The following is a 19,467-nucleotide window of genomic DNA, read 5'->3' as shown; positions in this document are numbered from 1 at the left end:
TCAGATCACATAGAATGTACTTTTAAATGTACGCCATAGAGCATCTAGCAGGGACAGTGCTCAGGGACACAATAGTAGTATGTGGGGTTTGAACCTGGGACTTTGTGGTCTTCTGGTTAATAGGCAAGTGTGTTACTACCCCCCAGGCAAAATCACATGAAAGATGGAAAACGTTCAGCTCATATTTTAGACTGGTCCTCCAAAATGTACATGTAGGTGCTTTCATCTGATTGGTTTGAGGTGGTCAGTCCTGTGGAAGGCTAAGTGCTTCACATTTGATGCTTTTTTCATATTGTTGTGACATATTGTCCTCCCTCTCCATGTGTCTGAGGGTGACGTCTGTCAGCGACTCTTCCACAGCGAGGAGGTCACAGATAAAAACTTCAGAACATACAAGCAGAATCAGTCAAGCACCCAGGAGAGCAGCAGACTTCCATTATCACTGCTGTCTTCTGTCTGTCTGCGGGTTGATAATAATAAAGAAATAAAGTGAAGTGATTGTCACTTGTGATACAGAGCAGCACAACACACGGTGCACACAGTGAAATGTGTCCTCTGCACCCGACCTCACCCATTTCCCACCTCCATTGCCACCATGTGCCCCCTTCACATTCCTGTCTGCCTCCCCGTATATGCCTGTCTTATTTCCAAACACATTTCCTTTCCCTCTTAGTCTAGCGTTCATAGTGCACACATAGTAATGCGGGATTTTTAAAAGATGTACTTGTCGGGTCGGGCCTAACTTTCTAGTTCTTGCCTCAGAACTATTTCAGGTTAATTGAGCATCAGTATGCGGATCCGCTTTGACTTTTACCATTAAACACCATTCCTAAACTGGTCGGACTCCTCTGAAAGGGGGACGAGGAGGCTTGCATTTACAAGGAGGTCCTGAAGTTGGCAACCTGTTGCTGAGGGAACAACCTGGCTCTGAACACCAAAAAAAACCAAGGAGATCATTGTTGCGGAGGAACAGTAGCAACCGTCCCTACCATCCAGATCCTCTGTGTCATGATCTCTGCTGAACAGACAACACCACAGAGGTCATCAAGAGGACTCTGCAACAGACACACTTTCTGTATGTACCTTCCTCAGAAGGTATAACCTGGACTCCAACCTGCTGCTGACCTTCTGTCACTCAGAGCCTGCTGACGAATTGCATCACGGCATGGAACCATGGCAGAGAGCATAATATGATTGGCTGCCCTCTTCCCTCCCTGATGGACATTTACACCTCCTGCAGCCTCAGCAGTGCTGACTGCTCCCGTCGATTTGTTTGACCTGTTGCCCTCAGGACGGCGCTACAGGTGCACTGCAATAAAGACAAATAGACTCAAGAATAGTTTTTCCCCAAAAGCCATAACCACTCTGAACTCTCATATGTACTGACTGTGTAGTCTAACTCCTCAACCCCGGAATTCCTTCTATTCATCAATTCTGCCATACTCGTATTTAAAGGCATTGAAAATACTGCACAATATACTGTGTAATAATTCTGTTCTCATTGTCCAATCATCTACTGCATATAGCAATATTCACCATGCAATATTGTATTTAATTACTTATTCTCTTCCATATGTGTATATGTAGATTCCATAGGCACTTCTAGCACTATTCACTTTATCTATTTGTTATGTCTGCACTAAAGGAGAAACGCATTCATTCATTCATTCATTCATTCATTTGACATTCATTCATTCATTCATTTTTTCTGCTGAGAGGATTGTTTGTCACTGTCCTTGGACATGTCTTAACTCAACTTGAATGGTTGCTGTTGTCTCCTTAGTCATTTTACTGGCTCTGAAATGCAGAGACAGCTTTGCTGAGACCATGGGATGGCTGTTAAAGAAATGAATTCTTCACGGCAGGATTTGTGATTTAGAAACTTTTTAAAACCATTTATTCCAGACATTAGAGATGTTTCACCATTCAAACGTAGCAACAATAAAGAAGTGACAACGGTCACGGCATGCAGTCAGAAGACGACACATAAACCGTGGCGGCACAGACGCAAAAAGAAAAATGGCAGACGCGACTCTCTGCAGTGCTATAGCCAAAGGTTACTGTATGAATACAGATACCCGGGCTTTCATATTTTGAAAGCATTTTGTTAAATGGTGCCATAAACTAAGTAGACGACTATACTATACAACTACACTATACTCATCATAAAAAATGACTTATCTTGGAGTAACAAAATTTTTGGCTACTCTACCCACCTCTGGTGACGGAAAGACTTAATTCTGATTAAATGGAATTACACGTAGAGCCAGTCAGCGGTGCAGGTACGGGAACAACACTTAATTATCCAGACGAGCCGTCTGCGGTTCAGACGAGTTTGCTATCGGCACAGTCCTTCGCCACGTCCCTTTGACCCTGGGCTGGATTAGCAGGTATGGATCATGGACGGGTCGATGAATGGCTTCTCTGAACAAATAGCTGAACAGTTCTCTGTTGAAAGCGGCGATTCCACCAAGGGAGCTGGAATGAAGTGCGATGCCGCCGCTCTTGGCGGGTTCTAATATTTACCCGCCTCTCGGGTCGGTCAGGTCCTGTTGATTCTCCTCTCCTCCTGCAGCTCTCATTTGCCGGGGCGGTCGGTACTGGAACCACGGCCTCCCAGTTTAACCAGGCAACTGGTTTAATGGTGAACATGAAGTCCTCCCACAGGCTGATCTGGACTCACCTGGGACCTGGGACCTGGAATCACTTTCCTCCAGACTTTCCTAGCACTACCTGCTAGGAAAACGCAACCTGCAAGTTAACCAGGACTGTTTTTTTTTCTAATAAAATTACAATAGAATTTTTTCATGTGCTTGTGTTTCATCATACTTCAGTGCACATTATGTTCCTATATGTGTGATCTGCTGTCAAATGCTAAAAAAGAACGTAAAAGGGCTCAACATGCTCCACATGTGGCCTGAGAAGAATAAAACCGTGATTTATGTTTCCATAATTTGTCACGCGCTGCAATATCAGACAGGTTATTTCATTCAGGAGTGTCACTGACCTCATCCAGAGTGTTTCCTTTCATCAGGAGTAGGGGAAAAAACCCCAACAGACTGAGGTTGAGAAAAATGCAGGAAGAATGATGCTCTCTTTAAGAGTAAATTATGCGATAAATATGGACAGGTGGCCAGAGACGTTTAGGGGAACAGCTGGGAATTCATACGGCGCCGTCAGCTACGACTGTATTTAGCCCGATTCCGCCCCAGACAGATGCTTTCCCGTCTCCGCTCGTCTCACCGCGTGTCGCCTGGCTCTGGACCTGCAGTATTTCTCCGCTATTAAACACCGATGGCGGCTTCAAAGTAACTTTGACTGTTTCGGCTCCCATGTGCATCTTTTCAATGCTGCCGATGATGTAAAAAGCACCCGCAAACGAGCTGCATTAAACGCTGACGTTGGAAAAAAGGGTGTACTTTTAAAGGGGAGTAAATACTAGGAACGTAACGATATGCTCAATGCAATTCAGCACGATCAACAATTTTAAGTGCATGGTAGGTTTTTTCCCGTGATCGGGCTGAGTGCCGCTGCCCTGACGTGTTCATCCGCCGAGATGACGCGTGATGGCTGCCGCTGCCTGAAGGCCCGTCATGCACGCGTTTTCTGCTCAGCGGGACAGCGTGTGCTCATGCTTGTCTCTGCACTTTTGCAGGTACCGCATGGGGGGGAAATGTGGATGTTTTGCTCGGCCTGTCTGCGCTCTACCACACGCGCTTGGAGAGAAGGACGGCCCAGATGAAGAGGTGAAGAACGACCACGCAGCCTTCCCACAACCGCGCCGCTCCTTCCGGCAGGGGCAGGAATGCTCTGTGAGTCACATTTGGCTCTGCCAACGCGTCCTCCGGGCTGAAAGGGGAAACATGAAATTCAGCCTACTTGAAAAACCCATCCCAGGTAGAGCGGTCTGGAGCAGTCAAGCCCTCTGCGTGGCAGAAGACGGGTGTTTCACGCTCAAGAACTTTAAAAAAGGGACTTCCGAGTTGGCAAAAAAGTGTTACATTACAGCGATTGAGCACATGCATTCACATTTAGTAACAGATGCATTTACATGAAGCACATTTAATTTTTTGTAAAAATGAAACTGTAAAAACAATGAAGACCATGTGGTGTTGGAGAAGAGAATAGAGTGTGTAGAAAAAACTCTTTCTCCCTCCACACAAAGCACTGTATTCAACCACTCCAATTTGATGTTACCTGGCAGAAAGAGGCATGGCACAATAGAGGTTAAAAATGAACAGTTTCTAATTTATTAACACCGGTAAATAATTATTGTAGTTACATGTGAATATTGAATGTAAAAAGGTACCAAGGTTGCAGAGAAAATAAAAATGAGAAGAAAGAGTAAAGAGGGAGAAGAGAAAGAGAGGGGGAGAGAAAGGCTCAGAAGCCTCCCGGCTTCCGATGGAAAACCCCCTGAGCAAGAAGCTCAGAGGTCCCTTTTTCCACCCCTGGCCTACAGGAAGTTGTCACTGGCCTACAGAAAGTTGGCCTACAGGAATGTCACACTTCCCCCTGCAGACATCTGTTATGCAAGGCAAAAGCTGGCTCCCGTGATGTCCATTCTTACAAAAAACAATGCATTAAATGTGAATGACAGTTATTACTGACATGGGACTACAATTAAAGAAATGACAAGAAACAGCGTTTTGCACAAGGTTTGCCCGACGCTCATTTCAGTTCTTCATGCATTTATGCATTTTGTGGCTCGAACAACATGCCTTTTAAATGGCAGAAAAAGCAAGAGCGCGTCGGAGTGTCTGGCATCTGCAGCGCAACCGCAGTATTGCGTTCCAGGACACGGCGCAGCTCATGAATTTCTTATGGAACCTGTGAACGCCGTGTATAACAGGGGTAGAAATCTCCAACCCGAAATGGAGAATTAGCGCTGCATTATGCATGAGTGGCGGCCACGCTGGCCAAACATGTGGAAATCTGTGCGGTGAACTGGTTCTCAAATTAGTGATCCCCAAAGAACCCCCGAACGTGCTGACCTTTAAAACCACGTCGTATTAAAGCGGCCGTCAGAAGATAAGAAAGCCAGGAGCCCTGCCGAGCGAGAAAACTTCATCAGAATGCTGCATCCGGGCACGCCTGCTTATTGCTCAGAAACTTTACATTTATCTTCCGTAGTGGAGGAGCAACGGAGCAGCAGCAGCAGATCATGTGACTCTGTGACTGTTCTGACACTCCTACGTGTCCTCTCACCCGGCCTCCTCGTCCATGTGGAAGGTTTAATAAACGTTCATTTGTATTCGATGATGTTAAGCATCCTCCACGCCACGCGTGCAAGGGAGGGAGGTGTGCGGCTGCTCCTTGAAGGCCGAGGGGAGAAATTGAGCGGAATAAAGGTGAAGGGAGATGAAGGCTGCGCAGGGAGGCAGGTGAGAATTAAAGGAGGAGGAGGAGGAGGAGGAAGCAACAGACAGCGAGGAGGCGAGATTTACAGCTGGAACGTACAGCCGGCTCTAAAAATAGGCGGCGCAGTGAAATGTGTTGGAGAGGAAGCAGCGCAGCTCTAAAGTGAATTGATGAGACATTATTCAGAACAGGCGCCATCCCGCTCCTGAGTCACCACACTGAAGGATCTCAAGAGCACTGCTGCATCAGCAAGAAAGGGTGCTGGTCAACACACACACACACACACACACACACACACAGCAACCATCCAGTACAGTCTCCCAAACGTCCAGGAGCACAATGGTTCTGAAGGAACGTAAGACGTCTCAAACACAAGTTTCACAAGGTTTCTGAAGGTGGAGCCCGTAAGTCATCTCAGACGCATTTTGGATCGTGTCAGATTTTCTAAAGCTAGATTCCGTCAGACATTTCCCACTGCATGTTGATGTTCCTCAAGAAGGAACCCACTAAGACGCCTAGCAATAAATCATCTCAGACACTGGCCTGTATCAAAGTTTCTGGAGGACGATCCTGTTAGAACTTTTAGGACTGTGTTGATGTTTCTCAAGAAGAAACCCACTAAGATTTCAAATACTTTCTTGACCAACTCAACATAGCGGGAGATTGAGTCCATAAATCATCTAGATCATGACAAAGTTCTGATGGAGGATCCTTCCGATTCAGGGCTGTGTTGATGTTTCCCATTATTGCGCCTTACATGTACATTAAGGACTATGTCAGTTTCTGATGGATTTAGGACTGTGTTGATGTTACTCAAGAAGGAACCCAGTGTTATGCCTTACACATACATCCAGGACCACGTCAGCATAGCTGGAGGTAGAGGCCATAAAACGTCTCACACTCATTCAGCACAACATCTACAATTTAGAAGGACGAGCCCGTAACACATCTCATGCACATTTAGGAAAAATGTTGATGGCTTCTTGTCAGGCAGGACTGATGTGATAAAAAGCCCCATCTACTGTTTACAGCAGCTAATAATGAGACCTGTGTGTTCACATTTTGCACTTCAGATTGTGCTTTTGACTGTGTGTGTTTCTGTGTGTGTGTGTGTGTGAGAGATCTCAGCTCTGACAACAGTGACCTGATGCACACAGCTTCAACAGCCTGAAAGGTGGTGTTGACAGATGCAGTTTGTATGGCTATTGACAGGCTATGTTTATGGAATGATAAGAGCTTATTCAGATGCCAATCTCCATGCCAGGCACAGGGTGACGCTGACAGGTAAACACAGCCAATGTGAGCGTGAGAGGAGGAGGAATCCTGACTGAATGTTTCTGTTTCTGTTGGTGCTGGGGGGGGGCGCTCCAGTGGGATTTTCTCTGTGTGCTCATGATGTTGTCGGATGAAGAAGAGATATCAGCCTGATGTCTGAAATGGGAACACAGTAGTAGATAAAAATATACTAATACTGTATCACACGACATTAATAGCAAAATGTAAAATGTGATTATGAATATTTATTATTTATAAATTATTAATAACAACTCTCACATCAGTGTCATTGGCTCCCTCTCCTACCTGGTTCGGATCATCATCTTTAGCCTACTGATTTGAAACCATGCTCATTTCTCATTCATGCACCGGTTCCCCTCACCTTAAATGGACTTCGTGTTTCAATGTTCCCTGTCCAGTCTTGAACCTGTGAGCCCATTCTGTTGCTGCATTAGTCCTGTTCCTAGTCTAAGGCCTGTTCCTAGTCTGAGCCATATTCCTGGTCTAAGTCTTGTTCCTAGTCTAAAACCCTGTTCTTGGTCTAAGCCCTTTTCCTAGTCTGAGCCTTGTTCCTGGTCTGAGCCCTGTTCCTAGTCTGAGCCCTGTCCCTACTCTGAGCCATGTTCCTAGTCTGAGGACTGTTCCAAGTCTAAGACCCTGTTCCTAGTCTGAGCCCTGTTCCAAGTCTGAGCCCTGTTCCTAGTCTGAGCCCTGTCCCTACTCTGAGCCATGTTCCTAGTCTGAGGACTGTTCCAAGTCTAAGACCCTGTTCCTAGTCTGAGCCCTGTTCCAAGTCTGAGCCATGTTCCTAGTCTGAGCCATATTCCTAGTCTGAGCCCTGTTCCAAGTCTAAGACCCTGTTCCTAGTCTGAGACCCTGTTCCATCGCCTGAGCCTTGTTCCTAGTCTGAACCCTGTTCCTAGTCCGAGCCCTGTTCCTAGTCCGAGCCCTGTTCCTAGTCTGAGACCTGTACCTAGTCTGAGCCCCTCATCCTAGTCTACAATATATAAATGTTTACATACATGGACTCCTACACAAATATCAAATTCTTGCATAACTTGCCATTTTTTGCACAATATGAATTGTTCACCAAACGACCGATTTCAGTGATGGATATTTTAATGCACTTATATAAATCGCGCTGGGTAAAGATAAGAGTGTCTGCCAAATGCTCTAAATGTCACTTTTTTCATACCGAATGCATTCTTCAAGTCCTTTTATTCAGTCTAGTACTTAATTTTGTATTGCTGTGTCCCTTATGTAACCATCTTTTGCTTTGGACATTTTTGTAACTGTAGCTACATTTACACTCTATGTATGTATTTGTAGATAAGTTTAGTGTAAAATTTTATCCCACTCCCATTGTGATCTCTCATGTGCTTTTGTGTTTTTGTGTTTTTTGTGTTTTTGTGTTTTTTGCACAATATGAATTGTTCACCAAACGACCGATTTCAGTGATGGATATTTTAATGCACTTATATAAATCGCGCTGGGTAAAGATAACAGTGTCTGCCAAATGCTCTAAATGTCACTTAACTTAGCCTGTATATGTATACATTCATACTCTTTTTCATACTGAATGCATTCTTCAAGTCCTTTTATTCAGTCTAGTACTTAATTTTGTATTGCTGTGTCCCTTATGTAACCATCTTTTGCTTTGGACATTTTTGTAACTGTAGCTACATTTATACTCTATGTATGTATTTGTAGATAAGTTTAGTGTAAAATTTTATCCCACTCCCATTGTGATCTCTCATGTGCTTTTGTGTTTTTGTGTTTTTTGTGTTTTTGTGTTTTTTGCACAATATGAATTGTTCACCAAACGACCGATTTCAGTGATGGATATTTTAATGCACTTATATAAATCGCGCTGGGTAAAGATAACAGTGTCTGCCAAATGCTCTAAATGTCACTTAACTTAGCCTGTATATGTATACATTCATACTCTTTTTCATACTGAATGCATTCTTCAAGTCCTTTTATTCAGTCTAGTACTTAATTTTGTATTGCTGTGTCCCTTATGTAACCATCTTTTGCTTTGGACATTTTTGTAACTGTAGCTACATTTATACTCTATGTATGTATTTGTAGATAAGTTTAGTGTAAAATTTTATCCCACTCCCATTGTGATCTCTCATGTGCTTTTGTGTCCTATGTTGCACACATTGTCCTGGAGAACAATATTTTATCTTGCTGTATACATACTGTGTATTGTTGAGATGACAATAAAACTCTACTTACATGCCTATTTTGGTTTAGTTTCATTTCGCAGTTCCTTTGTTTTTTTCCCCCCAATTCTCTTTTATACTTATTATTGTTAAAGGTATTAAAATAAAAAAAAAAACACTCTAGCCTGCTAAAGTGTTTACCACAGCACACATTTATTTATTTTATAAAAAAAAAGGGATCAATTGTTCATCATTGTTTTATTAAAAGTGAAGTATGCAGCATTGAGAAAAGAGAACATTTTTATTCAGGACCTGGTCAACGGCAACGTTTTTTTAGTTAACCCTCCATTGCCTGAATTGTGCTTTTCATTTCATTTTCCGACATTACATCGCTGTTTAAATTCAGTTGCTGCAAATAAATGAATGCACATGAGCATCAATGTTAGGTACTAAAATGAAACACAGGATTGATTTTCAAGGCGGTCAGGGATTAGGAGGTTGTATGGAGACAGGAAGAAGAATGGAAAATGAAATGAAGGTGTTTAATGCTGGCCATTTTCAATTACAGCTGCTGGAAATAACGCCACGCCGCAGTTCTTATTGCCTCGTGTCATTTTGCAGAAAGATGAGTCCTTTCATTTTATATCATCGGTCACACCCACGCTTTTCCTTACAGGATCGTGGCCAGGACCTGCTAAATTAAAATGACATCAGCGCTCAAACTTCAGAGAGATGGCAAGTACCGGAGTGATGTGCTCTGGAGTCGTGACAGAGGGCAGCTTTCAATGATTCATCATTCATCTTAAGACCCTCGTCACGTCGCTCCAGATCCAACAAGCTGGGGGTCGAGCTGGAGAACATCCCTGCATGCGCTTGGGGCCGAGGTAGCTGAGCATTTTCACCATCTGAATTATTATGCTGTTTTTCTCAGCTCGAACGAATGGAGAGTAAAACACGAACATAAAACTGCCCTTGGGCAGAGCCAGGCCCGACCTAGACCCTGGGAACGTTCAAAATGCGAAGTCAAACCTGCACCAAAGGGCCCGGAGACGAACCGATGGTGGTCTGCGGTGGATCCAACTTCCCTTCTCAGGCCACTAATCAACACCCGGGGTCGAGTCCAGGTTAATGATTCGTTTGGAGCTGAGCAAGAAGAATGGTGAGGGTGGGACAACCACCATTAGGCTACGGAATTAGGCTATGGAAAAGAGCGTATTCTCTATGGAGCGTGCGTGTATCAGCATGTTGCGGCAACGTTCTTAGGCCCTGTCAGGTTTTAGTTGATACCAGGAACAGGAGAGAAAAACACGGAGTGGCAGAAGTTTGTCGTTTTGTCCTCTGGGGAGCACGGTGCGTGCAGCGGTGTGGTTTGATAAATGAGCCTCAGATTATTCCCCCTCTCGGGAAGCGGTGCACGTTTTTTTATAATGAGTTGTGTTTAATTGGCCTTCTCTTAGTAAAACCCTCGGTGTCTGAGTGCAGCTTTTTGAAGGTTACGAACTTTAGGGTTCCATCTGGAAAGTTCTGATTGTCTTTGGGGTGCCAAGTTTTTTTAAGACTTGCACAGATGGTTTGTATCTGTGCATGTCTTTCTGGAATTCGCGCCCCCTTCTGTTAAATCCCAGACTATGGCTGACATCACAGTTTTCAGTTCACCCTGTCTTGCTCAGGGACAATATGGTAGTAAGTGGGGTTTGAACCCAGTTCACCCACTAGTGAACCCACTAGTGGGTAAGTGTCTTACCCACTAGGCTACTACAACCCTATTAATTAATAATTAATAACTGATAATGTCTACACTTGGGGCAGGGGTGGCCTAGCGGTTAAGGAAGCGGCCCCGTAATCAGAATGTGGCCGGTCCAAATCTTGAACCGCCAAGGTGCCACTGAGGTGCCACTGAGCAAAGCGCCGTCCCCAAACACTGCTACCCGGGCGCCTGTCATGGCTGCCCACTGCTCACCAAGGGTGATGGTTAAAAGCAGAGGACACATTTCGTTGTGTCACCATGTGCTGTGCTGTGTATCACAACGACACTTTCATTTTCACTTCACTTTCACTACACATCTCATATCCACAGATCAATAAGTACATCAGAAACATGTCGGATGGAAGCAAGTCAGGTAATAAAGTGCATGTTTCTGGGCTGCACTGTGCACCACGTGCTCTCCAGGACAGAGCTGTACAGTTTTGACATTTTAAACACTAACCTCTGGTCTACAGTACCCATGTTGCCCACAAGTTGTTTTTTTTCTGTGATTTCGAAGTATTTTACCAATCAAAATGTTGCACATTTGATTTATCAAATGTTAATTTTAAATAAAACGTCAGTTTCCAGCCACTGCTGTTAGGTAATTCATTTTAATTATTGCAAGAGAGATTATTGCAATGGATGCTGAGGTGGTGAAACGGAGGCAAGTCTCTGGTGATTATGATTTAAACCTAATTATTTCCCAGCACATTTCCTTTTCCTTTTAGTCTAGCGCTCGTAGCACGTGCAAAGAAAGCTGGACTTTTAAAAGATGCACTTGTCGAATTGGGTGGAGCATGACTTTCAAGACTCGACTACAGCTCTAGTCTGTGGCTGGTGATCCGTGTCTGGTGATGGGTGGTAGTAGCCTATGAACCAGAAGACCCAGGTTCGAATCCCACTTACTACCATCGTGTCCCTGTGCAGGACACTTAACCCTGAGTGTCTCCAGGGGGGGACAGTCCCTGTAACTACTGATTGTAAGTCGCTCTGGATTAGGGCGTCTGATAAATGCCATAAATGTAAATGTGTGGGTGAAGGGCTGCTGCATTAAGAGGCTCGTAATGAGGCTTACTTAACCTCGGCACGTGCTGCAGGGGCGCGTAACTCTCCGTGGCCACGGCCGCATTTATTATTTGTTTCAAATGGTACAGCGACGCCCCTGACGAAGTGTAATCTCCCAAACAAGCGTGGATATAAGCCCAGCTAACAGGGCCGGGGAGGGGGAGCGGGAGAGAAGATCTGGACAGGATCAAAGACTTTCGCGCTGAACTCATCGGGGAAGGATGGCTCATACCTCCTCAGAACGTATGGAATTTTTAAAACTCATGCGCCGTCTCTCATGTTTGAATGCCTCGAGGCTCCTTCTGCTACTACGTTCACTGATGTAAAAAAAAAGAAGACACGTACTAAAAATATGTACGTACGCTGACTTTAAATTTTTTGTATTTTTTACTCCAAAATTAAACTCAGCTTCGTGCAGTAAAGCTCAGAGCTGTTCCTGGATAATTCCCTGAGCATTTATAACAAATGACTGAAACTAGTCAGTAGGAACAAAACAAATCGTATTCAGAAAATTTGATTAGATACGCAGACAGTGGCTATAAAGAGAATGCATACCTCTTTTTAACATATTTAAAAAATGAAGCTAATTCAAACACGTGATGTTAAAATGTGATTCTCAGGTCCTCGAGGAGAGTTAAAAATAATTTGGAATATAACAGGCTAATAATAGCTTGACGGTTTTAAATACCCAGTAATCAATCAGTTTTAGTGTAATTCGCCATTTTCTCAGGATTGAGGGGAAGAACTGACAGTCCCACATCTTCCCACTGTCTACCTTGTTGCCTCTCAGCAGATGCAGATGCAGATGCCTCCAGAGCACGTTAAGGCCGGTTTAAAACCCGACTCTCATCCCTCCATTAAAGCCACCACTGACACGTTTGGTGGAGCATCTCTTTGGTGGAACATCTACCTGCTGGCGCACGGTTGCCATCGAGTGAATGAAAACGCAGCTAATTAGCATCTCTTTTCATTTGAACACACGTTTGGAGGATTGCAGATGCTGGGGGCAGACGAGAGCGGCTCCAACGTCTCGGCGCCGGTGTCAGCACATTCAAGGTGAACCCTAATTAATCTCGCAATTCCCAAACACGCTGTAACTGTCACACTTCAGACTTATGCCGCTGCTTATTAGACCTCGCCCTCGGGAAAGCGAATGTTTTGCGCTGGGTAATGAAGCTGCGTGCGGTGGGGCGCGGTTTTAATGTCATTCAGTGTTAATGAGACTTAAAGTGCAGCTGTGGGTGAGGGAGTTGCCTGGCCGGCGATCCCGGCCCCGCAGCCGGGTTAATTAGTCCCGTCTCCCACGGAGGGCCGCGTAGGGGGCGGCGACGGGCGTCGACTCGGGCCGTCCACCGGCCACAGGCGCGGGGGCCGCTCCCTGGAATATCAGATTTCGTCCGGGAGGCCGCCCCGGCGCTGTGCTGAGGTGACGTCTGCACGGTGGCTCTGTGTCACACTGGCTTTTGTCCTGGTGAAATGAAATCTTCTCGCTGTGGCATCAGTGCACTAATTATTCCAGAATGATAGCAATTCAGTAAAAAACCACTCCAGGAGCCTAATGGCAGCCGTCTGAATGGCGGCGGCATCTGCTGGCACTTGTTTGGGACGTTTAATTGACCATTATTAGGTGGTAATTAGAGAGTGGGTGCTGGATATTTTTAGGGATTAGTTGAAAGAGGCGCAAACACAATGAGAAAACGTCAATACCGCTTTTAAATTCCCGTTTAAAGAATTTCCATGAAGCCCGCGCCTGTCTGATTCAAGGAAATGTCATTCATGACGGATAAAAGAAGAGCAACAGGCTGGCAGGAAGACAATTATACAGGAACCGCACACAATAATAATAAAAAAGCCCTCATTTCAGCACGGTCAATGCACAATAAATATTTACAATGAACTACAGTCCCGAACTTCTTTTATTGCACTTTAATACCTTTTTGATGTATTTTAATGTGAAATGTGCTGTTTGATTTTGCTCTGTAAATCACATTTTGTCGTGTACTTTTCTTTATGCTGGTCTTGTAATGGTTTGCGCCGGGTTGAAGCCCCGCCTCTTCACTGCCTGTCTCATTTTGATCGATGCTGTAAATGTCCAGTTCATCCTAATCGTGTTGGTGTGGACGATAAAAAAAAAAAAAAACGGGAATTGCCGCTTCGCTCCGAGGGCCCCGGTGGCTGATGGGATGTCCGAGTGCGTCCGTGATCTGTAGGCCCCCCCCCCCCGTCAGCAGGGACCAGGACTCATCTGGATTCACGGGGAGCAGTGGCCCGCCCTGTAGAGGAGGAGGGCGGGCCGCGATCGACGCCATGCTCGCTGGAGTGCTTTTTAATTAGCGGTAATGCAATCCGCCGTGTCACAACGCATTATGCCATGTGCCACCACCACGATGTCCTCCGGCAACCTCTCAACGAACCAGGGCTTCTTCACTTATTTACGCCGCACTCGCAGGACACTTTGCGAAACTTTCTGACTCTGTAATATTCTCGTCGCCCGCATCGCGCCTCGCTAAGTGCACGGCCAGTGGATCGATGGCGTCCTGTTCTTCACGGACGCGTTCATCTGCGATGAATAAAAAAACATGACCCGTGATTAGAGCTGACTGCATCGCCCGCCTGCCTGTGGAGGAGATGTCGGGCATCTGCTGACATGACGGTTCGTTGCAGCCAGACGTGCGGCCACTGACACGCAGACAACACACTCGATTTTTGAATGAATTGTTCTGAGGAATATATTCCGGGACTACAGATTACATTTACCGTGTCCCTCTTAACTCATCGAAACCATTCCGAACCATTCCAAAGGATTCCCTTTCACCTCACTCTAGATGATTATTGCAGCGATCCTACCCCCGGCATCCATGCAGGCCCCGCCCCTTCCAGACTACCTACACCTGGAGCACCTGCACAGGGGTTCGGGGTGCTCTCTGATTCATCGGTCAGTCTCTGTGCATGCGTGGCATGTGCGCATGTCCGCCATGTGGTCAGCGGGCTGGCACAGCTGCCGGGCCAGCACGTCGAGCCGGGCGACTCAGGGTCACGCGATTTTACTCATGGTTGCGTTTTTGTATTTCAGGCATGGTTTCTACTTCCCTTCCCTCAATAAACCACTCCAACCCTGTCCTTACACATATATTCACCATATTTTTTCGGAATATGCACTGAGTGGAGCGTTAGTTCATATCCGGTGAGGGATGTGAATTTGGGCGATCTCCTGTCACCCAGAAAAATAGCAAAAAGCGAGCCAAACAAAGGCACTCGAGGAGCAGTCAACTGCGTCACTCATACACAGCGAGTCCAGGTCATTATCACAGTGGCTAATACGCACCTAAGCTTGCACAAAGGGACATTGGGGGACAAAAAAATAATAATAATAATGACGCACGGGAGCGATTCATTAGCGCGGCTCGGGTTTACTGGGAAACATCAGAACAAGATCATTATATCAGTGGGCAGCATGAGCTGCGTGATATCAGGCCTTGGGATGGTCTGCAGCCTGAACTGCAGCGAAAGAGCGGTGAGCAAGCTAGAGAGAGAGAGAGAGAGAGAGAGAGAGACAGAGGCATGAAAGGAATTTACCAAAAAAAAAAAAGAAAAAGAAAAGAGGATCCTTTCAAACCTGGAACCTTGGGAGGGAAGCAAGGGACACGGAGGAACAGATGGTTATTCAGCAGAATGTCAGAATCGACAAAAGTAGTCGACACCTGTTACACACAGCCTTCGGAGGCGATTCAATGCGTCCTCTTTCATGAAAAGCCGTCATGAGGCTTTATGAATCTGGAGATTTTAACTGATAGACCTTGTCTGCGGCAAATATTGACGATCACTTGTCTGAAAGCAGGTTTTAAAGGACATTTTAGAACACAAGCCTTTGTCTCCTTTAGCCCATTTCTAAAAGTTCTAAATGTGAAAACACTTAAGACACCACAAAGACAAACAAATGTAAACAAGTTAGCAATTGATGTCAAGAAATATCGGATGCATTATTGCAAGAAAATGTGAATGTGAATCGGCGATTGTGATGAGATTTTACACATACAAACACATCTGAGTCCACATTTCAGCAGGGAAGGCAGAGGTGTGACACAAATAAGCAGTCATCACCATGGTTCTAACAAATAACTTATTATTACAGGTGTCTCACACTATTAGAAATCATTAGATCAATTTTATTTAAAAACCCGAGGGACATTGACTGCCACCTGGAACAGTGGTTAAATAAAAATGTACAGTACAGGCCAACAGTTTGGACCCACCTTCTCATTCTGTTTTCTTAATTTTCATGACCATTTACGTTGGTAGATTCTCACTGAAGGCATCAAAACTACATGTGGAATTATGAAAACATGTTTTATATCCAAGTTTCTTTGCTCTGATTCCTGCTTTACACACTCTTGGCATTCTCTCGATGAGCTTCAAGAGGTCGTCACCTGAAATGCTTCTCCAACAGTCTTGAAGGAGTTCCCAGAGGTGTTTAGAACTTGTTGGTCCAGCTCACCCCAAACCATCTGGATTGGGTTCAGGTCCGGTGACTGTGGAGACCAGGTCTCCACTTTTTGTTAAGTACAGAACTCCACATGTGTTCATTCATAGTTTTGATGCCTTCAGTGAGAATCTACCAACGTAAATGGTCATGAAGATAAAGAAAACACATTGAATAAGAAGGTGCCCAAACTTTTGGCCTTTTCTGTATATTATCTCGGTTTTATTTTTAACACCAGCAATATCATGGCCATTTCATTTATGGATTTGGCTGGGGGTTAAATGTTGCACATGCATTCTTCGTTCTGCATGATCAGACAACAAAAGCCAATTTTGCATCTTTATGATTATCCCAGACACCCCAAGACGTACAAAGCTCCTCATTTGCAACAGATTCGTGAGCCAACTGTCATGCGAAGCTGCCGCTGTGGAGAGCCTCAGTGAATCATTTTATGGCTCTGCCACGATTGCCTATAGCAACATCACACCTAGTCACTTGGGTTAGGATGTCACAAAAACATGGTCCATGATTGAAAACTCGCACCGTTCAAAAAGGTTGTGTGTAAATAATAACAAATCATTTCCCAGTGATGCGGTGAGATGGTGACTCAAGGAAACCATGAAGTAGAATCTACCGAAGTGAACATCCAATCACGGAGATATAGGATCATTTTTCTGATGGTCTCATGGGGCTTTTGATATCTAAATTAAGATGTAATGCAGTGTCTTATAAAATGACCAGCTTTTCTGCTGTGAGTGGAGGAAAAGGGTATCGGGACTTCCAATCCACTGTATCAGAGGGTGGTATTGATCCAGGACCAGATGTGATCAATGACTTCTGACCGTAACTTAGCAACACTGCATCCTCGGCCTGAGTGTGGGAATTTGCTCCGATGCTATACTGGGGAAAGGTGTGTTGGGTGGCCATGGGTGTCCAGGAATGTCTGCCGAGACAGAAGATCAGAGCGACTCTGGGACCTTTATTTCCTGCGTTGTCACAGTGATTGATGGGATGCAGCTTCTCACAACGCTCCTGATCTTCAGGACAGGCTGCCTGTTATACACAGCCGGATGCCACTTTGCTCCTCAGCAGTCTGATCACACGCCGGCTCACGGTTAAATATGCCCATTGGCTCCACCTTGGCAGACCTCCGCTGTTCTTCTGGCCACTCCAGCCCACTGCAGAGCTCCGAACCCCAGCCCAGGAAGCCGAGCCCCCCTTTCCCCCCTTGGGCTGCACCTTTGTCTAATCCCAGAAAGGGGAGCTGGCAGGCGAACTCGGCCCCGGCGAGCGCCATGGCTCGTAATGAACTAAGCCTGTTTAAAAGGCACCGGTTAATCTGTACGAGGGGAGATCAGAGCGGAGGCAGGGCCGTTTGTGAGAGTGGATCCCAGGATCAGAGGCCTTTCCAGGCCCGGGCAGGACACCCCAGGCCTGGTTCAAACTCGCGCCGCCTAATAACCGCTCGTCACCAGGCTAATCTCCTCAGAACTGGGCGCCACATTAATTCCATTAGCGCTTTGCGGTCGCCGGGAGGGAGATTATTGTTCTGGAGGTGTCGGATTTATGGATTTTATTTATCAGGGTTACTACATCAGAACACTGCATACAGGCTCGCTGTGGAGGACGACCATGAGATTTCTTCACAAAAAAACCACAAATGTCAGCAGTGGCCAGAAAGTCAGAGTCTTGCCCCAGTCCTCATCTGAAGGCCAGGCAGGACCGGAGATGCACAGGTAAGCAGATCCTCGGTCGAGGACTCATTTCTTATTTATCTTTAATGAGTCATCAGTCCTGCAGCTCTCTATAGTTTAAAAATAAGAGAATGACCTACATACAGCAACGGTGCGGCGCTTTACAGCTCCCAGTTGGCGCTGGTCTGGGCAGGTGACCGTGGGAGATGTTACCACGTGACCAGCACTCTGACAAACTTTCATCTGCCACGCAGCCATCCATCAGCATGAAATTAATAGATCCAGGTTAATATTTATAAATATTAAGAAATGCATTTTCTGCATAATAAATTAACTTATTTTAATCAACCAATGACAACCAATGGCTGGTGTCAAGACTTTCAACCACATCATTCCCCAGTGTCACCTTCTTGTGCCAGAGTGACATGAGAAATGAGGTGGGTGGGGCTAAAAAAGTTGCCTCCAGCCATTGGGGGGCGCTAGAGATGTGGTGACTCCCTTTTGTAGATGGCTTTATATCTCGCTTTATTTGAAAAATGCTGTGAAACATTATGTCTGCACTTCATTCTGTTTATTCTCATCTGACGTCATAAACAGGAACAGCCAGAAGACACCGTGTCTCTGCAGCGCACAGTGGCCGAGCACAACGGCAACACAGCCGAGCGGACAGCGCCAGCAGCGTCTCTTTCCCCATGATGCATCATGTCATCAGGAGGTTCATAAAAAAGCCTGATAACACAATAAGCCAATAACCTAATCACAATGTGCCACGTGTGTGGTCCATCTTAATAAAATACCCAGCATGCCGCAGTCTCGGTGGCACAGCATATTGTCCTGGACGTTTGTGCGCTAAGCCTTTAGACGCGGATCCTGCCATCTCATGATTCTCATTTATTTTAACTCCAGTGGACACTCATTCACAGGAGATACTAAATCCACTCTTAAATGGCCAGTCTGGTGAAAAATGAGACCAACTGGTACCTGGCTTCTGAGGTCATGAGCAAGATCTTCCACTTTTGTAGCCGACAACACATGTTCACCGACAACACATGTTCAAGACAAGTAGTCTCGGTCATATTTCCTTATCAGAGGATGAATGACATATTCTCACCTTTAATCATTTCTCGCTCCAAACAGGCTCAATAATTTGATTGGATTGTCTGTGGCATCAAATCGTTTTTGATGGTGCATAGAGCTTCAAATAATCTAATAATAAGATAACCTTCTTTCAATTGTAGAATGGGTTTGTGTCATGGCCAACGCGCCTCCAGCCCGCTAGAGGGCACCTCACCAGCCTGGGAGACGACGACCCGGAAAAGGAAATGGAAGCGGGCGGGGGCAAGTATAAAAGTGAGGTAACCCCAAGGAGACACGCCCGCTCTTTGTATGAGTTTACTCGCCAGAGACGCTAGCTCTCTCACCCCCGACCTACGATAATAGTGATTTCCTGAAATACGACCTTCGCCTGCCCACGACTTCGAGAATTGCTTGATCCCTGGAAACCACGAAAGGAACCCCGACCGGAACTTCCTGGCTACAACCTCTACCTGCCCCTGACCTTGAACCTACCTGGCCCATCGGTTAAGACGGGATTCCATGCTCCCCTACCGTCCTGCCACCCAAGACCTACTCCCGTCCAGTCCAAGATCCCGGACCATCCTGAAACCCGCCGTCTTC

Source organism: Denticeps clupeoides, chromosome 17 (genome assembly GCF_900700375.1).
Source record: "Denticeps clupeoides chromosome 17, fDenClu1.1, whole genome shotgun sequence".
Classification (NCBI taxonomy): Eukaryota; Metazoa; Chordata; class Actinopteri; order Clupeiformes; family Denticipitidae; genus Denticeps; species Denticeps clupeoides.
The sequence above is the reverse complement of the archived record's forward strand: the minus strand, read 5'-3'. Positions refer to the sequence as shown.